A 20,160-nucleotide genomic window follows, 5' to 3' on the forward strand; every position below is an offset into this window, starting at 1 on the left:
ATAATGCGGCATCAAAGGTTTTGTACTTACTTCTCAAATAAATTTGCCGCTTTTCGGAAGTACATGGTTATGATACACGCGCCAGCGGCTTCTTTTGAAATCTAAAACAATCGTTGCCGCCACGCCGAAATCATATCTAACATTTGAAACTATTTGATTACCGCCTTAGGGCGTAGGTATACTCATGCAAAATAATTTCGAAATTTTTTAAGAGTACCTACAGGTGTTCCAAAAATAAATCATAAATGTTTATTAAGAACACGTCAGAGTACTTTTTTATATATGATTAAGAAACAGTTACTTCCATGGAAAACGACATAGGTAATATAGGTCAGTTGATTTTTCGAATTTCTAATCAAATATTCAGTTATTTATTAATCTGCTTGATCTTTACTATGGCTATGTTAATTCAAGCTCACAATGTTCCAATTCTAATACGTTTTTCTAAGATTTAAAGTAAACTATAATAAATAGTAATAGACTAATAGGTACTTGCAAAACTTGCAAGACTCTTGCTGCAAGACCAAGACGAAGACCAAGACTGGGAGCGCAAGACCAAGACCAAGACCAAGACCAGGTGTATTGGCGCAAGACCAAGACCAAGACTGGCTAAGTCTCGTCTTGTTCTTGCATTTGGGCAACACTAGTATAGGTTCCAAATGCAATACAATTGCGCAATTTCATATATAGAAATAGGTATGGAATATGTATACTGTATACATTGAGATATACATATGGAGACGACACCGCCTACATCATTTATGTTCCGCTCACCATAAGCCATATGGCTTAACGGCACGCTCATTTTCTATTTGTTTTAAAGTGAAACGCATCAAATATGCCTTCGTTTGATTACGATATTGCACAAATAATACGGAAAAGTGCAAAGGAATAACTTTTCATCGGTAAGTACCTACCTAACTAGATAATAATTTTTAAAACTTAGTTAGAGCAAAAAAATGGCGCACAGATTTTGTTCGTGGTGTCTTCTCCATACGTAGTAATATTATCTCAATGACTGTATAGTAACAATTGTATACTTATTAAAAAAATACTTATTACTTACCTATTACTTTTTCTTAACCTTAGGAAATACAGAAACAAAATATTAAATAATCCTGGAGGCAGACGCAATGTAAAGATAATATCATAAAGAAAATTATCGCACTAAGGTCAAAACGTGGTCAAAACTAGGTAATGACTCGTGGTCGTGGATAGTCGGTTCTATGGTTGTTTATTCGTAATACAGATAAAATTTGAATTTTTACTATATTAATTTCGAATTTAAATATTTTTCAAGTCGTTAAAAGAGCTCCCAGCAAAGATAATAATATATAGGTAAAAAAAAAAAAATGAATCTCGCTAAACTCGATCGTTAATCAGGCGCTGGCAGATCTAAAATCACTCGCACAAATAAATCCTCGCCTTGCAGAATTTTTCTTGTCTTAAGTAAATAAAAATCCAATCAGAAGCAAATCCAATTTTCATTCTCGTCGTCGGATTCACTTGGGATTCACTGGAGATCATTTTTTCTACTTTTTACGTCACACTACTGGTGTGTACTTACCTTTATGAGTTTTATTGTCTATTTTAAATTAGGTTAAGTATTAAAATTTTGTTCTAAATCGTCGTGATAGTGGAAAAAGTAGGTACCTACTTAATTTAAATGTATTTTTTTTTTCGGGACTCCCTAACCATAGAATATAACTCTTGACCCAATACTTTTGATACTTTTTACTTTACACTCTTAATCTAAGTTTACACTATATTGTAATGATCTCTTAGGTATAGTTAATTATTAAACAAATTCGCAAGTACGATTTAATCTCAGAAACTAATTCTAGCTTGACATGTTATTACATTATAAGGTAAGGTAATGGCTTATACTTTATAGTTTATTTTGTTAGTTTAAAAAGATATTTCAGTGGTTTAACCTTACCACATTTCACACAATGTAATATGAAATGTGAATATTAGGAAAAAGCTTAACATCCATTCATATATTTAGTAAAATATCAATTGTATTTAAATAACAATGGTGGTCACCGCAGGCGTGGCGCGAAAATCAGTTTCATGCGTGACACAGATAAATAACTACTAGATGAGACATATTAAAATTATAATTTTAAATTGGTAAAAGTATGTATATTTGTGAAACTTATAAATAAAAATACAACATGTGCTAGTTCTATTAACGTGTAAATGACTTTATTTCGGCATCAATGCGGGTGAAACCTAGAGCTGAAGTAAGGTTTAAAAATATATTATGTAGTGGTTAATATACCTATAGATACCAATAATTACGAACGAATTTAAAATTAATTTTAATAATATCAAATCTCTTCCAGACTTCATAGCTTTTACATAAACGGCACAACGGTAGGTATCTACAGTACCTACACAATATTTTAAATGTAAATGTTATATGTATGATTATGAATTCATAACCACTAACAATAATTAACGTAAAAACCCGGAATATAAGTTAAGAATCGTTTCAGTCAAAAGTAAACGACACACATATTGTTTTCTTTAAAAATTATGAATATTTGATCAATATACTATTTTTTTCTTTGCATACAAAATCTAGTCGCATCTGAATCTCTAAGTCTGTCCGTCTCACCCTAAGCCACGACGAAATGGATTCCATTATAGGTTATTTATGGAGTGGCCGCAAAATATTTATCTGTCGATAATGCCGCGCCCGACGGAAATGAAAACTGACTGTCAGCCAGTGATTGTGCTAAGGATTCATATAAATAATGCTGAATATTTTTGATATTATTTCACGAATTATTTTTTTCTTTGAAAAGCAGAATGTTTTGGGATGCATTCCCGGAATGTGTCTTTTGATGGATAGCTGTAAGTAAATCCGCGTTAGTTTTGTAACAGTTTTGGAATATATTCCTTGAATAGGTCGTATATCTGCGGTATTTGGTAATTTTTCCCACTTGTATCGAAAGGGTTTAAGAATAAGTATTATGTAGTTTTACAACTTGTAATGTGTGTCTGAGACCTAACTAATGTAATGAATAGGCGTTATAATAAAGTTGTTTTAAATTTATTTGATACTTGGAAATAATGTTAAGGTTGAGCATGATTTCGTCCGTCATTTTTTCGACATCAATCTTTTTAACACAAATCCTGCTCAAAAGCATCTCCTTTGCCCCATACCTTTTATTTTAGTTCAAAAATGCCCAAAACAGTATTGCATACTTAAATAAGATAAAGCAAGGCAATCATTGTACGCGATAACACGATGCATTTCCATAATATCCGCTCTGTGGTGTACGGGAAATGGAATCTCCTATCTACATTACACTGTTTGAACGGCACAATTATTAGCTTATAAAACGAGGCATTCAATGTATTGTTAATTGGAACAATTGACTTTAAAATTACAATTGTCAATGTGTGTTTAAATGTTTGTAGATTTGTGTAATGGATCAACGTTGAAAGAATTAAGAAAAAAAAAGACGTGTTGCACTCGGGAACTGCCACGGTAAAGCTATTGCATCATGCATGCTATGCCTTCAAGCCACACCTGTGCCCGTCGGAGTGGGGAGCGTGAGGTTTTTTCGTTACGGAATTTCTCGATTCGGTCCCCGCGCTCAAGGCCCGCGATAGAAGCTATGCAATAGCTTAAAAACATCTAAAGCTATTCTATTCGAATTAATTGTTCGATTCGTATTCACATACTTTACATAATTCCTGAATTTTGTGTTATATTTGTCAACTGTAAATAAATCATCATGATAAAATGTTTTTATATCAAATTTAAATTGAACTCTAAATTTAAATTACTTTATCAACATTATTTTCTGTAGTCTATTAATATACCCACTGTCCTTTCGATATCAAATACCAATACACCTTCAAATTGAAACTTAAAACATTCAAAGAGAGTCTACACAAAAACACACAAAACGATAACCAATATATCAAACGCAAACCCAAATGATTTATACCCCTGATGAAGCAGACCATGTAGAACAGTGATTAAATTGAAGCAATTTAAAACCACTCGCGGATGCTTGTCCAATTTTCTCCTAACATCGTATTATTCGGGTGTACTGGAGCTGATAAAAATTACTGTGTTACGTACAATGTATTCATCTTCTTCTTGACTGTTTATAATTAGGACAGGGATAGGTATATCCTTAACAGCTAGGAAATTCAAATCTATACTTTAATATTATAAAGCTGAAGAGTTTGTTTGTTTGTTTGAACGCGCTAATCTCAGGAACTACTGTTCCGATTTGAAAATTTCTTTCGGTTTTAGATAGCCTATTCATCGAGGAAGACTATATATACCTAGGCTATACAATTATACATATATCATTACGCTAAGACGAACAGGAGCGGAGCACTGGGGGTAAAACCGCGGGGCTTTTTTTATTAAAATTGAATGCGCGTATAAATTCAGGTACCTATATCGACTTAAGTACAAGTAGTTATAATTTTGGAATAAAATGTATAAAAACGGTGGACTATTTAAATATTATTCACCTTACAAAACATATGCAAACGACACGATAAAACCTTTTAAAGAATATTCCCAAGGCTTTTGATGTCGACAAAGTCCATTGTCAGACTTAGTACCTTATCTTGTACGTCACATGCATGCAAATAAAATTCTCCACAATATATCGCTGAAGAAAAACTACGTACGGTATTGTTAATGATTTTTATACGGAATGTTTAATAGTTGGAAGGCTATTTTGCTTTTAAATACGATGCAGTTTAGATAAATGCAGATATTTTATTTACAGTTGTGAGAAGCAACTGTTTTTTTTTATATTTTAAGTTATTATTTACTTTAAGGCTATGCCTAGCAAGAGAGCCAGAGCCTCATATTCAATATTTTGAACAATCAAAAAGTGAAATAAAGATTTTTTTAATAGTAGTAATAACTAGTTATGCTTAGATTTGATGAAAATTGCAATCTTTTGCAAAGTATAGGCTTCGTAACGCTTACACCAAATTTTACATCCTTGAAGACTCTTTTTCTACACTAATATTATAAAGAGGAAAACTTTGCTTGTTTGTTTGTTTGATTGTAATGAATAGGTTCATAAACTACTGGACCGATTTTAAAAATTCTTTCACCATTCGAAAGCTACATTATCCACGAGTAACATAGGCTAGGTTTTATCCCGGAAATCCCACGGGAACGGGAACTATGCGGGTTTTTCTTTGAAAACGCGGGCGAAGCCGCAGGCGGAAAGCTAGTCATAGATAAAACTTTGCCTAGCTTTATTATTTCATATGTAATATAAAATAGTACGTGACAAGAGTTTTATAAAGTACACAAATTAATTTAGCCTCTGAGGGGCTATCTGGTTAACTGTGTAAGACGGAGAACACAAACTTTGTTATGTACTTCTAATGGACCTTGTCAACTTATTTAAGTAATATGTGTCTAATAATAAACTTTATCTCAGTCATACCTATTATATTGTGAAATTGTTATTTGGTTTAAATTAATGGTAATGTAAATAGCGCAACTTTTTTGGACTACTACTTTTAAGCATAGATAATGTAATATCACAGTTTTATCTCAAATATTAAGGCCGTGTACGCGGTCCGTGCGCTGTTTGGCTCAAATATGTGATTTTTCAAACCAGATTGTCCATCAACCACTTATCTTACAAACATATGAATTACTAATAATTTTAGGAAATTTTATTGTCTATATAGTTAGTTAAGAGTTTTTTTCAATTAATACAGTATTTGTGAATACCATCAAGATAACTGAGCCGATGATTACTTGATTTCGCTTTTAGTGTCAATTTCGAAGCTAAAAATATCTGAAATCGCTGACAGATCTAACACACAATTTTTTTTAACTAACTGCAAAAATCCTTATTAAAATAGTTAGTTAAAAGATTTTTTTATTTTGGACTCCTAACTTACGAAATTAAAATCCGAACAATGTGAATTTTTTTAGAAATTATAGTCGACAAAATGATTATTTTCACCAAGATATTTGACTTAGTTTAATATTATTTTTACATATTGCAATAAAAGAACGTCTTACTTATAAGATAAAATTTAAAAAATCAACTAAGGTACCTCTATTATTTTTCTACAATTTTTTTTAAAGTACTATAAAACACTGCGCGCGACCCGATTAAAATCAGTCGGCAGCGAGCCTTTCCAGAGAGAGGACATGTTGCTCGGCGCTCTCCTGTGGACTTATGCTATTCATAGTAAAAGGATAGCGCAAGCCGCGATCTATCGTAATAGATCGCGGAGATTTTGACTTGCGTTAAATTGAATAAGCCCTCTTAAAATCACAATAGCAGTATGTCCAAATTAAATCCAGTTACAATTATAAGTAGAAATATATTGAGTAACATGAACTTTTAATTTTTGGGAGGTCTTTTACTATAAGAATGATAATTTTCATATCTAGTTATATCTACCAACATTTTTAGAAATTATGTACCTATAACTGTTACCATTTTACGCATTATACGATTGCCCATTTTCAAATTCCGTCATCCAAATTGCATAATATACGACTCCAAATTAATCTATTTTGACGATACACACGCATTTCTAAATACATGATAGAAACTAATGACCGAAATTCAGTCGTATTGCTATAAAAGGCTCCCAAATTTATTGGTCAAATGCATTACCGATAAAAGCTATTCCTATCAAAAGTGTTAATGTCCGTGTAATGATTTCGCTAAGCCAAAATTACTGATATTGCAATGAACGCGATTTAATCGCGGCGAAATTAATCGATCCTTTTGGTTTTGAATGAGGATGCTTCTCTAACTATTTTCTAAAACTAGTTAATACCTAGTTTGAAAATTCGTTATAGGTACTGGTTTTGCATTTGTTTCTAGAAGCTCTTTAGTTTTTAATTTTGTTAGTGTTTGGTTTAATGGTTACGATAGATACAGATTAATTAAAGTTATACATAAGTATCTAGTAAGTATTTGGTGTAATTTTTACCATTACAATGAGAAAAATAACTATATTTTTCTCATTCAATCAAACATTTTTAAGTAGCTGTATTGAAGACTACTTCAATACAGCTACTTAAAAATGTTTGATCAAAATTTATAACCAACTTTTCAATATCAATAATAGTTATAAAATCACATAAAATAATATAATAAGAAATTTAATATATGATTCACTTGCATCTACACATATTACTGTAAATTAAAGCCGACTATTCGAAGTAAATTAAAGCAGTTCTAGGTACCTACTTAGTGTTTATTTGCGAATCGATAAATTGACTGAAGGTAAGGCATATGTCTAATTAAAGCTTAAATTTCTGTTCCTTTGAGCTTTGATTTTAAAACCGTTGTTACGAAATTATAGTTCTATTAGTAGGGTTTAGGTGTAGATAAAGAAAGAAAGCAAAAGAAAGATAAGAACATTTATTTACGAATCTCTTATAATGAACTAAGCTTCTCAGCGCACACCGCTGCTGTAAGACAGTTGTAGTGCTGATTTTCAGCACTGCTTTCGGATGTATTCACATTTATTTTATTGCTACGCGGTAGGGAATTGTGTGGTCACTAATAAGATTTGATTTTTTTATTAAAAGTGCATTATTAAAGTACATAATGTACAAATATATATTAAGCTACAAAAGTAAACTATATTTATTTGTAATATACCTAGTGTTAGAAAGCTAAATATTATATCATCTAGGCCAAATATATTTCTTAAAGAAAATATACCAAATTGTAAAGTTATAACTGTGTATCTCTCACGATAACAATGTATTTTCTATCACTCTTAATATATTTTAAAACCAATTTTATATTGAAAACAATTTTGTATAAAGTGGTAGCAGTAATAGTAGGCGCTTATTTCTTGAAGAATTCCATTGAGGTTCCTTTGATTGATTGTTAAGGAGAGCCATCTCCAATAGCGACTTACCAACTTTCAATGTGGCAAAGATTAATAATAATAATCGAACAGATGTTCAATGCAGAAATAGAATTAAACAATCCTTGATTAGACTTGAATATACCCCATACAAAAGCGAGGTAACAATAAATTACTTTACATTTTGTATCATAATACTATTACTATTAACAACATAACTGCAAAATTCTAAATTGCAAACTATGATATGCGAGTTGTGAAAATTTTGAATATTTAACCGTAAATTCATTTGCAATTGATAGGTTACCTAAATTTTATTTAAGGTTGCCTCCTTACCTATGATACCTCTTTTTTATTGTCCGTTATTATAGATTTGGAAATAAAACGATAGTTGTGAAATGACTTTTCTTTATTATCATTTGAACCATACCACATATTAACTAAATATTTTATAGGTTAATTATACACCTTCAATATTAATGGTTTTCAATGGATAAACTACACTTCATAAACATCGCGCTATACACAGTTAACAATTTTTATAGCAAAAACAAATGAATACACAACAAGCTGTTTATGCCTATCACGTCTACGTCTTTATCTTTGACTGCATCGCCCGGGGCTCAGCAATTACAGAGCATCGGAACTGTAAGCTGTACTTATACTTAGACGTTTTTCGTTATTTGTTCTCTTTGTTCTAGAAGCCGAGTAGAGGCATCTCAGTTACTAATTGGTCCTTCGCTTGTTTTATCTTAATTTAGAAAGGATTGGAATAACGAGTGGCTGTTTCGCGGTTTATTTAATTATTTGCGTCATCGATTGTATCTTTTTATTATTGGTTTGTTTGAATTTTTTATTAATTTTGGTCAAAATTTTTTAAATGTTATATTGTTTATAATGCTAGGATATTATAATATATACTAAAATCTAATGGTTAAATGAAAGTACAATTTTGTAGTTGAAAGATAAGTAATGAAGATAAGATTTGAAATCAGCAATTTTGTAATTATAAAGGCATGTGAACAAAATTAGCACGAAAATAAATTGGAAGTTTTAATTAAAAAATATCATAACTGAGGTATATACAATATACATATTATACAAAAAATAGTTCGTAAAGTTTTAATGAAAAGTGCTTAAAATTAATTTGTTACAAGTTTTCGTAAATTTAATCACAAGCACACAACCAGATAGATGTCTGAACATCTGAGACTCATTATAGTTTTCCTAAGGGTTTTAATAAAAATGACGAAGAAAAATAAGTCTCGATTTACTAATGCCCCGACCCGAATCCGACACGATAATGATGCTCTCCGATATCGGAGGGGTTGTAACCACTGTTCAATTAGTTTGGGAGAATAGTTTTCTGGTTTATATTTTTACTAACAGCGAATGGCAGAAAGAGCTAAAATAAATAAATATTATGGTAATTTATAAGCCAAATAATAAATTATTGTTAGGTAACCAATTATTGATGGTTTTATCACATAGTCCGTATGTACGAATTTCCTAATGACTGAAATGTAATAGTGAACAAATCACACATTTTCAAAGTTCAACACCATATAGTATTATTCAGAAAAAACAATAGATAACTATTGTCAGTTGTTGTCTGTAAGTTATAACAGAACTAATGATGGTATCATTAAAACAATTAGGTCAATGGAGCTCATAAATATCTTGCCTAACCTTGTACTTCGTGTATTTTGGCCTTTTACAATAAATCTGAAAAGGAATGCGTTATAAACAGATACGATTTAATTTGGCATGATTTATTTTATTTCAGCAATTATTTTTTTAGTGGCCAATCTTTTCCATGTTTTAATATTAAGCTATGTTGATTTTGAATTTGTGAAAATTATTCAACTGTGTGTTTATAAACTGAAAAAAAGATACCTATAGTAAAAATGTTTAAGCATATATAGGTACAGTCAGAAGCATAAATATATTACCATTTGCAGATTAGCAAAAATATCTGTCATAAGAACGGGTTCAATAATATCTGTCTGCCCGTATACAGCAAAAATATCTGACATTAGTAGGCAACATAATAAAGTGGCATCAAAATTATGTGACGAAAATGTTACAGCAAATAATTGTGATAACCTCTCGAAGCATAAATATCTGACGTCACCTAGGAGGCAATAATATCTGACACAATTTTATATTTCTGTATTGTAAAATATAATTGATTCCTCACAAAAAGCATAAATATGTGACACTAGCTTTCCGCCCGCGGCTTCGCCTGCGTTTTCACAGAAATACCGCATAATATCCGTTCCCGTGGGATTTTTGGGATAAAACCTATCCTATTTGTTAACCCAAGTTACTCTTTATATGTCTGCTAAATTTCATTGTAATCGGTTCAGTAGTATTTGCGTGAAAGAGTAACAAACACACACATACACATCCTCACAAACTTTCGCATTTATAATAATAGATTAGTAGGATAGGAAGTAGGATTATAGTAGGACTAGTAGGATAAGATAGGATAGGATTTTAAAAAGGTCAAACGTTTTTTATTGAATTAGTTTTTTGTATTTTGCTGGGGCAAGAATATGAACAAAAGACACATTATATTTTGTAAATATTTTTTATTTAAATGAAATTACGATAATTTATTTAAATGAAATATGTTAACTTGCCATAATTTTCGATACTCATAAAATAATAGCAATATTATAGGTAAAAGAAAATGAATAACGGAGCAATCGTGTCAAAGGTGTCAAACGCCGCTAACGTCAAATATAACAAAACAATTTCTAAATAATACACGAAGGTTACACTGAACCTTCAAATAAAATAGATTATTTATTATTATTTATTTATTTATAGAAGGTAACTTGGATTAACGCTTATGAGAGCTTTTATCCTGGAAATCCTACAGGAACGGAAACTATGCGGGTTTTTCTTTGAAAACGCGGGTGAAGCCGCGGGTGTTAAGCTAGTAGGATATAATATCTAGACATACAATATGTAGTATACAACGACGGCACATATTAATTAATATGGTAATAATGTTTTAAAACAACGTAGTTAAAATAAAATTTATATTTTGTATTAATTCAATATTAAATTGAAAATAAAATTGTGTCAGATATTATTGCTTCCTAGTTGATGTCACTTAATTATGCTTTTTGTGTGAAATCAACGCAAAATACAGAAATATAAAATTGTGTCAGATATTATTGCCACCTAGTTGGTGTCACATATTTATGCTTTGTGTGAGGAATCGATGCAAAATACAGACATATGAAATTGTGTCAGATATTATTGCCACCTAGTTTGTGTCACATATTTATGCTTTGTGTCAGGAATCGATGCAAAATACAGAAATATGAAATTGTGTCAGATATTATTGCTTCCTAGTTGATGTCACATATTTATGCTTTTCGTGAGGAATCGATGCAAAATACAGAAATATGAAATTGTGTCAGATATTATTGCCACCTAGTTTGTGTCACATATTTATGCTTTGTGTGAGGAATCGATGCAAAATACAGAAATATGAAATTGTGTCAGATATTATTGCTTCCTAGTTGATGTCACATATTTATGCTTTTCGTGAGGAATCGATGCAAAATACAGAAATATGAAATTGTGTCAGATATTATTGCCACCTAGTTGATGTCACATATTTATGCCGTGAGAGGTTGTCACAATTATTTGCTGTACATTTTCGTCACATTATTTTGATGCCACTTTATTATGTTGCCTACTAATGTCAGATATTTTTGCTGTATACGGGCAGACAGATATTATTGAAATTATTCTAGTGACAGATATTTTTGCACATCGCCCCCTAGGCATATATTATTGCTCGTGACTGTACCTATCAATTTAATAGTATTTTTTTATTATTTCAATCTATTTATATCTACTTATTTGTGAATGTATGATAATAGAAAAGACGAAATTCCTCAGCACAATCAAAAACAATACCTATAAACAATTGTCACTAACAATATTAAACAGTTAAAAAGTTTGTGGCAACAATCTAAAGCGCAATGGAATTGAGTCGATCTAAACTTTGTTCGTGTTACTGCAAATTGAACTTTAATTGCTTTTGATTAAGGCTTATTAGACTGTGATTAATTAAACCGGGACAAAAATTTTGAGTAGTTCAGAATATCTGGCATTTTTTGTAATAGTTTTCGCGATATTTATTATAATAATATTTATTTTTAACTATCTCAAAAATTTGTCATGTAATTTTGATAGCGTTGTTTATCCTGGTGCCAGACAATGAAATGAATGATGAGACGAAGAAAAGTGTGAATTTTTCTGTAAATGAGTGAATAACCTGTTATGTATATATCAAAACGTCTATCGAACGATAACAAAACTAAATACATTAAAAAGAAAAATGTTGTAACATTTGACTTTTAAAAATCTTGTTTCATACATTTTGTTATTTAAAACTTCACTTAAAATGCAATGCTTTTCAGCAGCGAGCACCCTAATTCCAAAAGCCTGTTTATTTTCACCACATGTTTATAAAGCAAGTTAGCGGTATCGATTTTAGCTGGTAGATAAATGCAGGCAAAGGCTTTTAGACTGGTTCCGGTGGGGAGTGCATCCGTGACGTCACTTCCGGTCCGCCGGGCTGTAGCGACGGCTTGGCCACTCCGGCTAATAGATCCTAGTTCGGATTTAGTTTTGACAATCTTACTCTGTGACCTTTTTGACATTTAGTAACTTACTTTCTTATGAACGATATCGAATAGAATAGATAATATATACCTATGCATTGCTTGCATGTGTTTGTATGTTTTGCATGTTTGCAATCCATAACTTAAAAGACAATTTAATCTAGCTAAGGCATTCTAAAAAGATATGTCAATGAATTAAAATATAATCTGTCTTCTTCCTCTTCTTTTAGAGTAGCTTTAACACCCAAACAGACAAACAGACAACTCCCATTAACACCTTCCCAGTTACAGAACCCTAAAAACGTCGATGTCAAAAATGTCATAACGCAATATCGCACAATATTGCCAGTCTAAAATGTTTACGTATTCATAGTTCACATAAAAATAAGCAACAACAAAACATTGATAGTTCGCCATGAGGGTAGGCTGATAAAAAATTTATTTCCCTATTCTCCACAGTTTAACGATTGACTTTATTGTGTACGAATTTTATATAGCCCTAAAATACCAAGCTGGTTCCAATAGTTTGAGAGTTGCTGCCTTGAATAATTCTAATTAACTTTTTATGTAGATTTTACGTAATAACAACAAAACAAGTTAATTACTCCGTGTAGTATCAGCTGCAAGTAAACGACCTATAAGAATTAATCCAACCATCGAATATTAGTTGAGATAAACATTAAATAGATCAATAGACAAACATTTTAAAATTAATTCTTTAACTTCCGAGTATCACTTGTGTCGGTACATGTTCTTTATTTCGTTTGTTTCAACCATAACCGTAGAATCTTCAAATTTTTGGACTCTTAATTAAATCATTATAAATATATTGCTCAAATTCAGATTCAAAAATTTGTTCATTCAATTAGACTGGTTTTAGAAGCACATTTGAAATGCATTTAATCAATTTGGTTTGGTTTGGTTAAGATTCCTCTTGCAATATGAAAGCTGGACGGTTCATGGTCTTTTTTCCATCACTTAAAAGGATTTTTACACCATATCTCATTCAGCAAATAATATTATTTTTTTTATGCCCCAACTCCTAAACTAAGGAGCATTCAGGCGAGAGTGACGTCTGTCTGTCGCAACGAGTATTGATTTTGCATTTCAATTCCAAATTCCAATAGTCTTTTCCGACTGTGTGTTACTGATTTAGAGTCAGATCAGCAGATAATCCAATCACATATACTATATAGGCTAGTTTTAATCTTTTTAAAGGTGATTTTTTAAACATTGCTTCAGGAAGAGCAACATAACAACTCAACTTTTCCGCCCCACAATTTGCATGTAAGATAGAGAAAATACGTAAGACTATACGAGAAATAAACAATTATTTTGGAAGCTAACTCAATTATTTTTCGAAACTAAAACTGAAATTTGTCAAAATTATCTAAATAATTCTAGATGTAACATTTTGTCTTCAAGTTTTGCTTTGCTTAGAGTTTTTAAGATTATGCAATGATCAAGGGTATGTTTTACAATATTGTTATACTTACTAGGTAGGTATTTCAGGAGTTGAAAATAATATAAAAGTATTTTGAAAATATTTTCTGACCCACTTCATTTGTCTCCCTCATAAAATGACGTCATCTACATCGCGCACCGCCACATCCAATTCGAAATACGTTTAAAAGAAGTTAAATTACCAACCCATCAATAAGTAACAGAAATCATAATGCAAATCAGTAAGGGGTAAGTTTCAACAGCCTCGTTAGCGTTCACACGCGAAGGAGATAGCATCATCGCATCAACAATGTGAGCGGTTCACGCGAACCGGTGATAGGTTTATGTTACGAATTACGATACGGTTGCGATACGACCACGATACGGGTACGATACGATGTGTCGTGTGGTTGTCGGATGGTTTAATAAGGATGTATTTTATTTCAAAGCGATACGATACGACACTTTCAAAGCGTCACAAGACAAAATTTTATTTTTGTTATATCATAAATAGATGATAGATAGCAACAGAAATCCAGCTTAATCATAATAATTGCAATACGCAAACGAAAACAATATGTAGTACCTATCATGTGAACAAAACTTAAATTTTTAACATTATGAAACATTAGCGCCAAAGGTGCAATATTAAAAATCATCCCACCATCTGGCGGAAAATCTTAACAGCGAAAGTGGAATGAAAAATTCAGACATGACGTATAGCATAAAGTGCTCGCCATCCATTCAAACGAACCTCGAATTTGTAAGACATTTTGGTATAAAAGTCACGACAGGCCATACCCGTTCCTGTGAAAAACAGGACACTGTCTTTCTACTGATAAATGTTGGTATTTTGAGGATTTATGACTATGGTATGTGTTCAGTTACAATTCATAAGTTCTTTTTTCAATATTTTTGGGATCATTTTATTTTTTAGATGCCATCGAAATTCTCCTGTCTAGTATTTATAAAATGAACATTATATAAGTGAAGTCCCATGTCCCCTAGTGGGGTAAGGGGCAGATGCATTATACATCTGTTTCACTGATCAATTTTCTTTAGGGACAAGTAGATGATCAGCCTTCTGTGTCCTGCCAGACCGAGACATTGTTTTTTTCTTCGTCTCCACCGGGAATCGAACCCAGGACCCCTCGGTCACGCGTCAACCACTGTACCAAGGAGGCGGTCACATTGTATGTACTATATGTACGTATCAAATGTTTTATTTATTTATTATTTATTTATTTATGTACAGGTACCTTACAGCTAATCTTACACTAGATATAACATTAACATTTCAATACGCCAATTAAAAGGTACACCAATAACAATCATAATACTGTTAGTGAGCAAAGTAAAGATAAGATATTAACAATTACAAACCCTATATTATTATATTATATAATTATAGCTAAATAAAAAGGTAACAATATATGAATGAGTACAAGTGTGAGTGAAAGTGTGTGTGTGAATGTGTGCGTGTTGTTTGTGATTTTCTTTACAATTTTTGGTCAATAAGCTGCAGTATTACTTTTTAAACTTAGAGCGAGATAAATGAAAGGGATCTGCCAAGGAGAATTTATTAAGTGTTTTTTTTAAGTGTAGTTTAATAAGCTTTGAATATTTATATTAACCAAAATGAAAGTGACCTATTTTCGTTACGAGGCAAATGCACCTTGCTACGTATGGCGGTCGTTTTCACGTAGATAGGTTATCAACATCTTTAACTCAGGCATATCAAGAATCTCATTACATACCTTCGTCGTCAATCGAACCTAGGACTTTGTGGTATAATCATTAAGTCGTTGGATACTATTATTACCAACATAATAACAAACTGGTTTCAATTGAATTAAACACAAATACTAAAAATTTACGTAAGGAGATGCAAAAAATGTCGATGTTGATGCTAAAACAAATAGTTTTGCCAATTTAAAATAATATAAAAAAAAACAATCTAATCACGTAAAATAGTTTCAAAAAGCTCGTTCAAACTTAGGTTTCCGACGCCCTAAGGTTACTCCAGCAATATCGAAACAGATCGCGCTTCAGACAAGTTTGAAATGCATAATTAAATTAGATATTCCAGATCTCCTTTGAGACAAAGACGTGGAATATAATACAGATATTGCAGAGTATCGCTCTAATGTTTCTTGCTCAATGCTCGAAGCGATAAAGCCTTCTTAAATTTCTAATGCGAAGTTTTGAATTTACAGGAGCAATAAGGATTCAATAATACTTTTGAGATTGAATTTTGTTTAAAAGTCGTACTCTTGGTATTAAAAGCTTTCATTTTATTAAAAAAAAACTGAGGAATACCTCAGTTTTTTTTTCGTTCATTTACAAACGCGTGAGTAACATACCTAATAATGTTACTCACGCGTTTGTAAATATCGTAATTTCTGGTTATTTGTATGCTATGGTAGGTTATTTTTATGTTATACTTATTTAAGGTTATTTTTATGCTATGACAATGTAAGTATATTAATATGTACTATTGCCACTTATATGCCACGACTGCTTGTTGAATGACTTCAATGTTTCTATTTGAAGGTACCTTATTTGAGAATAAGCTCCCAGGTCCATTCTCAACCACTAAACCTACGGGTATTCATAACTAAACAGAAAGTTTCCGGCATAACATGGACAGTTGGCAAATGGAGGACATCCTAGTCTACAGAAACTTCTGTCACATGTCTCGCGAGTTCGTCGCAACCGTATTGAACTGGTCCTAACTGTTTTGTGTACAGAGATGTATGTTACTGGAAGTGGTAAAGATGTTAAAATTTGATTTTCTTTTACTTTTTTGCGCTGCGAAGCAAACGGTATTCGCATCAAAGGACAGAAGTTCTAAATTGAATTGTAAAGAAAATGGTCGTACGATTTTGATTCACTAAAATATTGTCAACAACATAAAGTCGAGTTACTTTGAATGAATGTGTATTGGAAATCATAAAAAGCTATCTTTCCGATAACCAAAGAATAATCAAAAATAATCTTTTAGTCATTAGCAAACCAAATTAGAAGTCAGGCTTAAACAATCTATTTGTAGGTAACATTTTTAATTCCTAATATTTAACACAATAAACACACTGTACGAATTACTGTATCAAGGAAGAATAGCTTCGTGCCTCGTGGTAAATGTGCTTATTATTATTTTATCCTGTGTGAATAAATAAATACTATTTTGTCACTTCTAGTATCTCTATATACTTGTAACCGATTACAATCGCAACACATAGCAGCTGAGGCGTCCAATGAGTTGGTCCAGCGAGTTTGGGAATGTGACGTTATATTGGACGTTGAATTGCAATAATTAGGGACTCACTGAGATAGGAAGAAAAATATGACTTGAGAATCTTCGCTGGGATCAAAAAGTGTTATATTTTATATTATTTGTCAGGAAGTGTAAACAAGTTATGCATACAAACGTACGTAAGTTAAAATTTCGTATGAATTTTCCACTTTAAATTGAGATAATATTAGTATAATACGAAAGGTCGGTAAAAGTTACTGTGATCACCTTTAAATTTAAATAATTAAGAAGTTGCTCTATGCTCTACGGAAATTCGTGTTATAGATAGAGATTTAAGGACGAATGTGTTTGTGATTCATTAAAACACATACAATTACCTAATTGTATAATATAGTTTTAAGGGTTAAGGGTACTAATAATATTTCTTATAATTTATTTTTTCATCATGCAATAACATTTCCTTACCTTCTATCAATTCAGAAAAATATTTCAATACAATAAAAACATTGCAATAAATAAAGTAACATTGTTACTACCATACACCTAATGAGCAAAACGTTTAGAATATGAAAAATAGTCGAGCATTTCTCTGGATCATTATTCATCCAGCGACCATTTTCAGTTGACCCCTGGTCTTGGTAGTTTGTACTTAGCATTTGGTAGTTGCAGAGGTCTTGTCACACTGGTCGGTCTGTAAAGAATCGTGGTACATCTTAAAAGCAAATTATACGTTTCAACATATCTTAATAACGACTTGGATGAATGTTCTGAACATAATGGGAACAGAAATGTAATACATTTAGACCTTCGTAGCTACCTTGGTATATTTTTATGTAGCTTTGCCGGAAGGAGGGTGTACTTTGAGTACTTACATGTTTAAGTTGGTTTGAAGACGCAATTGCATCGTTCTTGTGATAGCAATGTCAGATGAATCTTAATAAAAAAAAAAGATTTTTAACAATGGCGATAAAATAACAATTTTAAGTTTACAGTTTTCCATGCAGTGCCAACTACCTACTAGATTTTATAACAATTTAATATGTGACCAATTCTTTAAAAAAATATCTTAGTTCATTAGTGAGCGTACCTATACGTTGACGATTTTATGTAACCATCTGAAGTTTTCCTTTCATCATACTTAGAACTAATCAAAATTCGCTCCAAGAGCAAATTATACAAACCATTCGCAATAGTCTCGTTTTCGTAAATGTATTTAGCATTTGGAATAGACTCGTAACGGAATAAATGCTTGTAGCACGTCTACGCGCTTCGCACTCCGCTCACGATCTGATTTGAATTTGGAATTTTCACGCTCGGCTGCTTGCTTGTTTTTTTTTTAATTTAATTCACTACAAATGAGGTTCTATGCCTGTACTGGTAAAACCTTACCCTTTGTGATTTTATAAAAATATTTGTAATAAAAAATATTTTTAACAAAAATACCAGTGTTTTTAACCCTTAAATATTTATAAATATGTACTCGATATAACAGCAAAATTAATTGCTCTTAAAAATATAAAATATCAGACAATGAATAATACATACTTACTAAGAGCATTAAAAATTTATTTAACGTGGAAACTGCAGCGCCTTGGTAGAAATAAAATTCATGAAATGTAGTTTCTTTGATTTGATACGATCGAAGCTGGGGCGCAGATTTTACTAAGTTTTACAAGTTTATAATTATCTACAACCAGCAGCTAATATAACTTATCTGTATTAAAAAGTTTAAATTAAATTTTATCTTAAAATAGATTTATAGGTATTAAGAAAAAGAAATAAACAGAAGCCATTTTTATCGATAATAATTAATCGATAGCCAAAGATAACGTTTTATTATAAAAACAATCTGATGCTAGAAGCATTGTAAAATTTATATAATCTACGCTAAAGTTCAACAAGTAAGGAATTAAAAAGTACCATTAGACGAGAGCAAAAGTGTAAATAAACGGAACAAAATAAAACTTCGCCAACTTTGTTTGTTTGTGTAGAAATGGTAAGTAGATTAACTGAGAACGCTAATGCGGTGACTGTGGATTTATCAAATTAAAAAAAAAAAACTTTCACTACTCTCTCATGCAAATTTCAACTATATGACCTGACGATAAGGTTCAATTTCTAATATTCAAGAGGACATGACTCGAAAGAAGTCAGGAATTAATGGTGCATCTCGAATTTTGTTTTTCTCTTCCATCGAGAGGCTTTGAACGCGGTTTTAATCAGCTTTGGGGATTTGCTTTTCCGAATCAGAATAGTATTTATAATGTGATGTCGAATTAATGAAGTGGAGACGAAATAAACATTAAGGTTATGTTGGTTTTGGTTATATGAAGATATATACTGTTTATTTTCTTTTGGATTATAATAATATTAGGTACCTTGACGTAGCAACATATCATCTTGTGACGTGATTTATAAGATGCAGAATAAATTATTATGAACATGTACACAACTGAAATAACATAATAATTAGATTATTCAACAGTCTTATTATTCTTTAATAACATTGAAATGACCAAATCATAAAAAATATGACAAAGAATAATTTCCTCAAAACAAATAAGACAAACATTTTCAGACGCGACGTGGACCGATGTTTTCAAAGTTGATTCCTAACTTATCCTAAAGGTTTTATTAAGTTACAGTAAAACAAACTAGTGGGGAATTTTTCAAAGTTGCCTGAGGGCGACGCGACGTACCTTAACGAGAAGTTTCAATTCAATTAGCCAATGAACTTGCTCTTATCTCAGTAAATATATTGCGAATTGTGGAAATTGTTTTTGTGACAGTGTAATTAGAGATCGGGGGGTTGTTAGATTGTTGGTAGAGCGAAATAGATGTTTTAAGGAAGCGAATTTTAATTAGACAAAAAAATATTTTTTATTGAGAATATATTGTAAGTATGTAATTTTCGAAGTAATAATTCACAATAAATTAATATACGAGGTT

The sequence above is a fragment of the Colias croceus genome, chromosome 21, assembly GCF_905220415.1.
Source record: "Colias croceus chromosome 21, ilColCroc2.1".
NCBI lineage: Eukaryota > Metazoa > Arthropoda > Insecta > Lepidoptera > Pieridae > Colias > Colias croceus.